The following is a 12,472-nucleotide window of genomic DNA, read 5'->3' on the forward strand; positions in this document are numbered from 1 at the left end:
ATGAGATTTGGATGGGGACTCAGAGCCAAACCATATCGACTGCCATATATATTTAGTGTTAGCTTAATTACTCTAGGTGTATTTCAAGGAAGCTAAAAATAGGGCATTTTTCTGAGTAAAGACATTAGAAATTCTTATTCTCATTTCTATATATGATGAAACCATTTCTCAAATCAACTTGAAATGCATTCTAGCTTTATAGTTAGAATTTAGAGTACTTTCCTAAATACTATTCTGAAGATTTTAGTTTCTGAAACAATTAAAAGTCTATATAATTTTTATATGATATGCTCAAAATCAGGATAGCATTAAAGTAAGACTTTTGTGTTTACTAAAGTTTTTTAAAGATAGGAGAAAATTTTATTCTAGTAGTTGTAATAGTGGCAATGTAATGCATTCGTGTTATACATTATTAGAAGCAGATTGATAATCGTACTGATCTTCCATGTAATTCTACTCTTAAGTCAAAAGATCAAAAACATACAGATTTTACGGAATGTTTATTAAGTTCTAGTTAATATGGCAAAGAAATCTTTTGGCCTGGTAAATTGGCGATAGAGCTACCAGATATTAGACATTTAAAGGAGATTATGAATTAACTAACTATTTTCCCCTCTTCATCAGAGATGAGTTAATAATGTAGATTTAACCATTTAGAGATAGTGTCAGGTCTAAGATGCTAACCATGTGACTCTCTCAGTGAAACTTATTTTTTCTTTTTATAAATTATCTACAATTTTTATTACAAATACTTTCTAGGTAAATATATATACATATGTATGCTTTTGAGATGGAGTCTCGCCCTGTTGCCCAGCCTGGAGTGTGGTAGCACTATCTCGGCTCACTACAAGCTCCGCCTCCTGAGTTCACGCCATTCTCCGGCCTCAGCCTCCCGAGTAGCTGGGACTACAGGTGCCCGCCACCACGCCTGGCTAATTTTTTGTATTTTTAGTAGAGTAGGGGTGTCACTGTGTCAGCCAGGATAGTCTCGATCTCCTGACCTCGTGATTCCCCCACCTCGGACTCCCAAAGTGCTGGGATTACAGGTGTGAGCCACCATGCCCGGCTGTATATTTTTATTATACAAAATGTGTGACATTCACAAAAATATTAATAATACTATGAAAATCAGCTGCAATCCCAGCCTCCTTAGATAAATACTTAATGGTTTGTTATATTTGCTTCCAATCTTTTTACCATATAAATAAATATATATAGACACATATATTTGTATTTAATGAGATTATACTAGATAAAAAGTTGCATAACCAGTTTCATTTACTTACTGTTTGTATTCTACTAAGTATGTTCTCTGTTGTTATTTAATAGGTTAACACAAAATTAACAACTTAAAACAACATACATTTCATTGATTCCACGGATCAAGAGACAAGGCACGACAAAACTGGATCCTCTGCTCAGTCTCATAAGGTTGCAATGAGTCAGCCAGGCTACATTTTCATCTGGAGGCTTGACATGGAAAAAATATGTTTGCCAGCTTATTCAGGCTTTTGGCAGAATTCATTTCCTCATGGCTGTAAGACTGAAGGCCACAGCTTTTTCGCCAGCTGTCTGTCTGTGCAGGATGCCCTCAGGTGCTATTGGCCACGTGCATTTCCTAGAAGTTACTTATAGTTCCTAGAAGCTGCCTTGCAGTTCCCTACCATGTGATCTTCTCCAGCATGGTCACTTACTTCATCATGTTGCCTCAGGGAGGGCCTTGTCCTTTTTTTTTTTTTTTTTTGAGACAGAGTTTTGCTCTTGCCCAGGCTAGAGTACAGTGGCATAATCTCAGCTCACTGCAACCTCTGCTTCCTGGGTTCAAATGATTCACCTCTCTCAGCCTCCCGAGTAGCTGGGATTACAGGTGCCCGCCACCCTCCCCAGCTAATTTTTGTGTTTTTAGTAGAAAAGGGTTTCACCATGTTGGCCAGGCTGGTCTTAAACTCCTGACCTCAGGTGATCTGCCCACCTCGGCCTCCCAAAGTGCTGGGATTACAGGCGTGAGCCACTGCAGCAGCCAGGCCTTGTCCTTCTTTTAAAAGTCTTCACCTAATTAAGTCAGGCCCACTCAAATGATCTTCTTTTTGATTAACTGAAACAAGTGATTTAGGACCTTAGCTACATCTACAAAATGTCTTCATGTTTGCCACATTCTGTTGGTTAGTAGCGAGTTAAAGGTCCCACCCACCCTCAAGGGGAGGGGATTATACAGGGTGAAGCACAAGCTACAAGAACCATGGGGCCACATTAAGGTCCATTCAGCCTATGCCAAATCATTTAATTTCTTAAAAAAATGTAATTCTCAAGGCAAATATTTGTATAATTTTGCATGCTTTTAGTTGCTATGTCAAGAAACTATTATCAGATTAGTTTATAATATGAACAAATAGGTTTGTGGGGGAAGAAAAGAAAACCAGCTACTGAAGATTGAAAGAATGATAGAGCTAAAAAAACCACTGTTTTCCAACTGGATTACAATAATTGATACAAAAAGAATTCTCAATGAATTATTATACCATTGAGCAAAAGGTTTTGGAAAATACATTATTTAGAACATTTCAAAATGTGACTTCAGAGATTCTGAGATTCTGTTTTTGTTGTTGTTGTTGTTGTTGTTGTTTTGAAACAGAGTCTTGCTTTGTCACCCAGGCTGGAGTGCAGTGGTATGATCTTGACTCACTACGACCTCCACCTCCAGGGTTCAAGAAATTCTCGTGCCTCAGCCTCCTGGGTAGCTAGAACTACAGGCATGTGCCACCATGCCTGGCTGATTTTTTTTAGCATTTTTAGTAGAGACAGGGTTTCACCATGTTGGCCAGGCTGGTCTCGAACTCCTGACCTCAAGTGATCCACCCACTTCAGCCTCCCAAAATACTGGGATTACAGGCATGAGCCACCATGCCCAGCCAACTTCAGAGATTATTAATTACAAAGTAAGATAACAAATTTTCAATGGAAAACTCTAGTAGATATTAACATTAACCAATTACTGAATTTAATAAAACCACTAATAATGAAAGTGCTGTTTTATGGCTCTATACCTTGCTGGTATAGATAGGCTGTATCACCTATTTATTATGTTGAATCATAAGAATTTGTTTTTATAGGTCAAAAGTGACCAAATATCAGTAATTTATGTAGTCTGAGGAAATTCGGAGAGGAAGGTGACATTCCAAAAAACAACTGGCGTGGACTCAAAATGATAATATTATGAAAGACAAAAAATAAAGGTGAGAAATTATTATTAATTAAAATAGACTAAAGTGACATAAATCTTTGAAATGTGAAATTCTTAATTGGGTTCCAGATTTTTAAAAACTCTAAATGGGAAATGGGAAATTTGAAGATGTATCAAGTTAAAATTTTTGAATCAAGTAATTGTACTGTGATAATGAAAGAAAACAACCTAATTCTTAGATCACATTTGCCAAAGTACTGAAGGATGATTTTTTTATGTAGTATCATGTAGTATCTTGATGTTCAAAAATAACTCTTACCATATATATATATATCTGCGTATGTATATTTGTGTGTGTGTAAATATATATATACAATTGGGCATGTATGTGTGTGGAGAGGGAGGGAGGGAGGGGGAGAGAGAGAGAGAGAGAGAGAGAGACTGTTGTATCAAAACACCAAACATGGCATTGACTTTGAAACTGAGTGGTAGGCAGAAGTTGGAAGAACCTTGAGAAGACAGTTGGTAAAGGTTTGAAAATGTTAGTATAAGATGGAGAGAAGGGGATTCTTGTGGCAGACTAAGGAAAGTTTGGCAGTACTGGTACCTGCAATAAAAAGAAAATAGAAAGGGTACCTAGTAAGCTTGCCAATCTAGCTAGGAAGATTTCCAGGAGGAATTTTAAAAGCGGAAACTGGCTTCTTCTAGTTTGCCTGTTTTAGGTTGAATTGTGTCCCCTAAGAAAATATTGTTGAAGTCTTAGCCCTCAGGTACCTGTAAATTTAACCTTATTTGAGAAACAAAAACAAAAACAAAAAAAAGAAAAAAAGTATCTGTCCAAATGTAATCAAATTAAGACAAGATCATGAAGGTGAGCCATAATCCTATATGATTTGTGTCCTTATAAGGAAGAGAAAAGACATCAACACACAGAAAGACAGAGGAAGAATGCCATGTTACAACACGGGCAAAGATTGCAGAGATGTGTCTAATAACCAAGGAACACACCAGGGATTTTTGGCAATACCAAAAGCTAAGAGAATAGAAGAGGTTCTCCCCTAGAATCTCCAGAGAGCGGATGGCCCTACCAACACTTGATTTTGGACTTCCAGCCTCCAGAACTGTGAGAGAACAAATTTCTATTGTTTTAAACCAATCAGTTCGTGGCAGCTTGTTATGGCAGCACTGGAAAACTATACACTTTCTATGATAAAATACCATGAAGAAAAAAACTATTTCCAGCCTTTCCCAGAAACAAACAAACACACACACACACAATACAAGACATGAATTTGGGGCAGAGATCAATCCTGGGTACTTCTGTAGAACCCTTTGTTTCTATAAGACAGAAAGATCTAATTGACTGTTTCAGTTAAACAAAAAGCTTTCTAAGGAACTGAAGAATGTTCTTTGTAGTCCTTCTGTATTAAACAGCAGGCTTTGAGGAACCGTTAGGGCACTGTCCCACAGAAGCTTCACACTGAGCTCAAGTTAGAGGACAGTTTATCTAAAGAGATCTGTGGACCTGGTGTTTAGATAATGGAGAGAACCCCAATATGATTGATAGAAAACTATGGGGCAGAGGCAGCACAACATAAAAATAGGCCTATGGTTCCCCCAACCTTCTAAGGGCAGGGAGAAAGCTGAGAAATCTATTCAGTTGCACATATAGGAAATTTCTTACCCAAAAGGGAGGATGACTCAGCCAGTGGAATCAAGAGTCTGGATGATAGAGTCAGGAACCTCAAAGAATTATCTCAGTGAATAGGAATAGGCCCTAATTAACAGGAACAGTCTCTCAGCTGGATTTCAGAATTGCTATAAACCAGTGACTATTATATGACTCCATTTCCCATTCTCTCCTCCCCTTCTAAGGGAATATCAATTTTGATTATTCAATCTCTGCTTCACTATTGTATGTTGGGTCTGTGAACAGCAGATAACTTCTCTCTTTAGTGGCGAGGTCTTCAGATGGAATGCAGTTATACTCAGCAAGCAACATCCAAGGTTGTTCACGACACCTAGACCCAAGGAATCATGTTCAAGTAACTTCATCTGCATCTGGACCTGAATTCAGTGACAAACTCCTAGACTGATGCTTTAATAGTTATGAGATATTGGGATCTTAGAAATGAGAAGAGGTTGAATAAATTTCACATATAGGAGCCATATAAATAATTTGTGGACTTAAGATAGACTATGGCAGACTAAGGATGGCCACAAATTCTTTGATATTTATTCCAATAAAAGGTGGGATCCACCCTTTAATGGCACAGGCTCTGTGACTGCTCTGACCAATAGAATGTGGCAGAAGTGTGCTGTGCCAGTTTCTGGACCAAAGCATTACGAGATTGGAAGCTTCTACATCCTATAGACATTCACCATACTGTAAGAAGGCTAAGCCACATAGAAAGTTGTTTTAAATGTGGGTTTTATTATTATTTAGGTATAGTGAAGCTGACAGATCAAGAGATGACTACCATTCAAAGTACGTCACTCACAGATCCCAAGAGGAGAGGCATGCACTACCATACAGGCAATCACCAAGGTCAGTCAGGAGAGACAAGTAGGGAGGGGGAAACATAGACAGGAGACTTTCTTGTGGTTTTCATGAGAAAGGCAAGGTAGGATGAGTAGGCTGAAGATTAACTAGTTTGAATAATTTCAGCAGGCTCTGTGGTCTAGGGGTTATCACTGCTTGCCTGGTAACTGGCTTTCAGATGATTAGGAAATAGGAATATTGTCTACTGGGACGTAAGAGCCAGATAGAGGAAGTAGTTCAGAGTATGGGCTCTGAATTGCTTAATTTGCATATTAAGGCACCCTGCTGGCCAAGCTGTTTGCTATCTCTAAGAATTGGCTAGCCTAGGAGGGGCATTATCTCCCCAAGGAGCAAAGCACCAGATTCCAGAGCATCAAAATAAAGAAAACAAGAAAATACAGTTAATACAGGAGGCCACTCTGGTCGACGGATGATAGCAGTGTGAGTAGACCATCTTAGGTGTTCAGTTAACTGAAACAAATAGCCGACCTTAGTGACAGCCACTACTTAATATATATCACATGAGAGACCCCAAGCAAAAACCACCTAGCTAATCCCAATCAGCCCAGAAAAGCACGAAAGGCAATAATAAATTGCATTTTAAGCCACTAGGTGTGAGGGTGTGCAAATTCCAGCAGTAGATAACTAAAACAAAACTTGTATCTATGTTTGTGTACATATCCACATAGAGGAGAGTAAGGAGAGATAGAGCAAATGTGGCAAAATATTATTAACAATAGGTTCAATCTAGGGAAAGTATTTATGGGTGTTCTTTGCAATATTCTTTCAACATTCTGTAGATTTGAATTTTTAATTAGAAGGTTGAGGAGGGAAAAAAACCACAGAAATACAGAAAAAATACAGAAATACAATCTTATGTATAAAATGGACATGAATTCAAGCTGTATTCTGTAAGCCAGAAGACACAGCTAAGGCTTTTTGTTAGGTTGATGATTATATGGGGAGAAAACTATTCCCATTGTGGATAAAGCCTGGATAATTAGAGGCCTTCTCCTCTAAACTATAAGAAGGGAGAAAATAAACTCTGTAAACAAAAAATTGTGAAAATATCGCCAAGACTAAAATTATTCCCACATTAGACTCCTTCCAGAGATCTTGGAATTATTGTTATTTTCTCCCAGCAAAATTTTGAAAAAAAAAAAGTATTCTTACATTTTCATATTTGCAAAATAAAAATTCCTCTAGCTTTCAGAAAAATAAAGGCTCTTTATTGGCTTATGTAACTCAGAAGTCCAGAGATAGGTGAGGCTTCATATAAAGCCAACCATAGTTTTTCAGTATATCAACAAGGACCAATTTTCTTCTTTTTTTTCATTGCCTTTCTCAATGCCAGATTTATCCTAAGCCTAATCCCAGTATGGCAGCAAATGGACCCTAAGGCTACTTCGTATTCTCATTCTTTCAGGAAAGAGCAAATGTCTTTTAAAAACCTGAGGTTTTCTGAGACCAAACTATGCTTGCAAGGCCCCAGGCCATAGCTATGTCCTGAAGATGGAATGTGATCATCAACTGTGCTTTGGTTATGTGGTTTCCTCCACAAGTCAGGAGTGATATCAACATCTCTAATATCAACAAAAGGAAATATAGATATGCTGAGAATTTTGAAAAATAAAACAGATACTGCATGGGCAACCAAGCAAAAACCACTTCTGTGTACATTCTCCCTCCAGTTCTCATCTATTTCTTTTTGTACATTGCTTCTTTTTTCTCTTAAGCTGCAAAATGACTACTAGTCAATTCTGAGTTTAAAACACTTTCTTTCAAGAAAATAGCAAGACTTATATGGGAAACTCCTTGTCCCAAGGCAAAGAGAGACTGCTTGGCTTAGTCTGAGTCATGTGACCAAAAAATGTGGTCATGGCCTTGAGTCCGTTTCTATAAGCAGCAGGTATCTGCTGCACCCATTTCATTTGTGATGAGTGGATATCACTGAAAAAGGGTGTTTTGTGGGGATAATAATGTAGTGAACCAACAGCTGTCATTCCAAGTTTCAGCATAGATGAGGCAGTGGCTATTGGTTTAAGATGACCCCCAGTGAGCCGTAATTCTTGTTATTCACCCCCTTGCATAATACCCTTGCACACTGAAACAGGTCTGGTCTAGGTGAGTACTGTGGAAGTGATGGAATGATATCCTAGGCTAGTATAACAAAAGGCATTGTAGCCTCTGCCTTGCTCTCTTGGATTGCTCATTCTATAGGAAGCCAGGTACCATGACATCAAACAGCCCTTAACAAGCTCACATGGAGGGAAAACTGAGGACTTCCTCACAACAGCTAGTTTCATCTTACTAAGCATGAGGTTTAGCAACATTGGAAATAGAACATTGAGCCCCAGTTTAGCCTTTAGATGACTACAACCTCAACCAACACATAATTTGTTATGTAGCAATATATGACTTATACAGATTGATATTCTCTAATTTGTTAAAGATTAAATCACTTTAGTGCTAGTTATGTGTGTATGTGCATGTGCATGAATTCTGAAACCATCCCTGTAAACTTTATAAAATTAATCAGGGAAGAAGCAGGGCAGGGGGTGAGAAATGAAAATAAGCCAAGCTTGCAACACATTCAGCATTAATCATTAGGTCAGCTTGCTCTCTGACCTGCTTCCTCATAGTTTGGCACCTACTGCCCTGGAATCATGTAGACCCTGTTGCAAGATTATAGTTCCCCTTAACTGCTCTATAGGTAATGACTTGAACATAAAACATTAAGTTTTCCCTTTGAGATATTCCCTCAGATCCTGCATACCAGTGAAACTACAAATATCAGCTGGTCTGAAGGACCCCACAAGAAGCTGACTCACCAGAGAATGCAGTTTCCATGTCCCAAGGCTTCATTCCCCTTACCCCAACCAATTAACAACTCCAATTTTCCAGCCCCTCACTCTCCATAATCCCCTTAAAAAAACTCCAGCCCAGAACTCTTAGAGGAGATGAATTTGAGGGTGTCTTTCCATTTCCTTGCTCAGCATCCTTTGACCATTAAATGCTTTCTCTGCTGCATCCTTGCTGTCTTAATGTATTGGTCTGTTACTGCATAGCAGGCATATAAACCTATTGGTCCTATAACAATTCTGTTCTGGATTAGGTTTATAATTTATGAAGTTCTCTTCTAGAATCAAAGGAGGCTACTCTATTTTTTCTGATTAAATAAATAGATAATTATTGATGAATTTTCTACTTGGTTAGTAAGAAAGAAATTGAAGCTTAATGAGATCAGAGAGCTTATCTAAGTTCATCCAGCTAGCGACAGCTCAGGGATTCAAGATCATATGTATTTTACCTCAGATCCCATGCTTTTAATTATTACATTTTAAATAAATTTATCTCTGGTCTTGACCCTTATTGCTCATGATTTACTAGGGAATTAAGAATGGTGGTATTTTATTTAGGATATATTATAGTCACAGAAATGATTGCTTTCTTATCTTGGCATTTGGGTGTCAGAATGATGATAACTTCATATACCACATTGAAATGGAATTCCTCTTTGTCTAGATTCTAAGCCAGTTTTTGAAGATAATATTTTTCTGTAAAATATGACATAATTTATTTCAAAAATGTAAAATAAAACTACCTGGTTTCAGAATTATTTTGAGATTTTTTTTGTCAATATAAATTTTGGGAATTTTTATTTTTTATCTTGAAATAACCAAAAATTTACAGAAAAGAAAGATCTTTTAAATGAATTATTTGAAAACTAATTTGCCAAATGGATATCCCATGCCTTTCAAAGACTAAAATTTACTGTGTAGTTCCCATAAACAGGGACTTTCCTTCTATGTAGCCAAAACACAACCATCAAAATTAGAAAAGTAACATTGATACATTTTTCCATCTTATTCTCAGAATCTGTTCATTTATTGCTACTTGTGTTTAAAAATGTCTTTTCTGGGCCAGGCTCGGTAGCTCATGTTTGTAATCCCAGTACTTTGGGAGGCCAAAGCAGGTGGATCACAAGGGCAGGAGATCGAGACCATCCTGGCTAACACAGTGAACCCTGTCTCTACTAAAAATACAAACAATTAGCCGGCTGTGGTGGTGGGTGCCTGTAGTCCCAGCTACTCGGGAGGCTGAGGCAGGAGAATGGGGAGAACCCGGGAGGCGGAGCTTGCAATGAGCCAAGATCGCCACTGCAGTCCGGACTGGGCAAAAGAGCAAGACTCCGTCTAAATAACAACAAAAAAAGTCTTTTCTGCAAAATGATTTCATTTATAATCATATTAACCAACATCAGTTTGTAATTACATCAAGCAACATCATAACTAAAATACAATTTATATAGCAGTATGTGGCTCATACAGATTTATATTTTCTATATTGTTAAAGAAAAAAGGACTGGATGAGAAAGGACTGGATGAGGTGACTCATGCCTGTAATCTCAGCCCTTTTGGAGGCTGAGGTGGACGGATCGCTTGAGCCCAGTTATTCGAGATCACCTGGGCAACATGGTGAAAACATATCTCTAAAAAACTACAAAAATTAGCTGGGTGTGATGGCACACACATGTAGTCCCAGCTCCTCAAAAGGCTAAGGTGGGAAAATCACCTGAGCCGGGGAGGTCAAGGCTACAGTGAGCTGTGATGGTGCCACTGCACTCCAGCCTGGGTGACAGACTGAGACTCTATATCAAAAAAAAAAAAAAAAAAAAGGAAAAGAGAAACTTTCATATATGTTTATTCTCCTTTAGTATTGAAGAGTTCCTTAGTCTTCCCTTGATTTTCATGAGCTTTGCGTTGCTGTAGTTGGTAATAATTTTATAGAATGACTCTTAATTTGGTCATATCTGATCTCTCCTCATGATTAGATTCAGATTATGTATTCTTGGTAGGAATATGACAGCAGTGGCTGTATCCTCCTCTTTGCCTTTCAGGTGACAAATGATTTCAGCTTTTTCCATCATTGATGATGGTTCACTTTGACCACTTGACTAAGATGGTGTTTACTCGGATTGCCTACTGTAAAGTTACTCTTTTTTTTTTGGAAATAGAGTAAATATTTTGTGTAAAGAGACTTCAAAGTCATGTAAATATCCTATTCCTTATTACATTTTCAGTTTATTAAATTATTTATTTTGGTATAGATTCACGGTTCCCACTTGATTCCATAAGCTGTAATCCATTACTATCATTATTGGCTTGTTCATGTTGTTTCTTAGTTGACCAGTGGGACCCATTTTAAGCTGGCTTTTATGTTCTTTTGATATATCCCCTTCATTCTTTGAGCATTTCTTTGTTTCTGGCACAAAATCTCATAATTTTCTTGCTCCACATATGATATTGTCGTTTCTACCAGGAGCCCTGATTACTTTTAGTGGAAATGGTTTTGAGAAGCCAAGTTTTGAACTCTAAGTTTGCTCGTATTATTGGGATGTTACTGATTCGATCCCAGATAAGTGAACAGACATAGGGAATGTGTGAGTGTACACATGCAACAAAACACAATATACATCTGTATTTACTGCCTTATGTGTTGGTCTGTTGGAAACCTTTAGTTCACACTTACCCATCCAACTCCCACTCAATGCCACAGCGTTCAGTTTAGTTTCCTCCCTTTCATATTTGTCTCCCTTCTACGATATCGAGGAATCTGGCTGTCATGATGATTAACAAATTTACTTCTTTGATCAATCTCCTTTGTGTTACCAATCTCCAGTTTTCTCTATAGATGCATTTTCCTTTTCAGGTAGATGCATTCCTCTTCCTTCTTGGATCTGATTCCTCACAATGGCTGAGGTAGGGGAATTGCTTCAACCCAGGAGGTAGACGTTGCAGTAAGCTGAGATCATGCCACTGCACTTCAGCCTGGGTGACAGTGAATGGGTCTCCATCTAAAAAAAAAAAGAAATTGGTGAGGGCAGCCTTCTAGGGAGGCCCATAATCACACAATGACTAACTGATAGAGAATATGAAAGCCCAACCCCCTCATCTCAAGGTAAAAGAAATTACAGGTGCAGTTATGTTCTTAGCATCTCCTTCCCCATCATGCTATGTGGATCTGGCCCAGCCCCTTCCTCATTCCTATCCCAATGCCCTCACTCCCTTACTTTCCTTAGGTTTCTTCCTTCTGAAAAGCACTCCCTCAGTAAATGACAGGCATCCAAATTTTGGTCTCATGCTCTGCTTCTAGAGATCCCAAACTAAGATAACATTTTATAATCAGTTTATACATGCTTCATGGGTGCTTTAACAAGAAAAAAAAAATATATATATATATATAATTTGTACATATGTGCCTATGTATTTATGCTCACATATCACATTGATCTTATTTTGAAATAGTAATGGATGTTCCCTTTCCCCAGTATATGCTTGTTTTCATTTCCTACCTCAGTTCAGACAGAAACTATAGCTTTCTATATTCTCTGTTACAGGTAAAAGACTAATACAGCTTAGAATTAGGAGTCAAATTATGGTTGTGCTTTTCCAAATGAACTCCTGAATCTCATAGCAGAGGAAATAATCTTGATAGCAAAGGTGTTCACTGCTAAGAACCACCCTATTTTTTTCCTCATCTCAATAAATGCCAGCACCATTTACTTAGTTGTTGAAATGAAAATCTCAAAGCTATACTTGATCGATCTGGCCCTTTCTTTCACATTGAACATCTGGTTCTCTAGCAAATTCTATTGGTTCTAATTCAAAATACAACCCAAATCAAATATTTTCTCAACACTTCCACTACTGTATCTATTCTCTCTCTCTCTTTCTTTTTTTTTTTTT

This window comes from Colobus angolensis, unplaced genomic scaffold, assembly GCF_000951035.1.
Source record: "Colobus angolensis palliatus isolate OR3802 unplaced genomic scaffold, Cang.pa_1.0 Scaffold74, whole genome shotgun sequence".
Lineage (NCBI taxonomy): Eukaryota > Metazoa > Chordata > Mammalia > Primates > Cercopithecidae > Colobus > Colobus angolensis.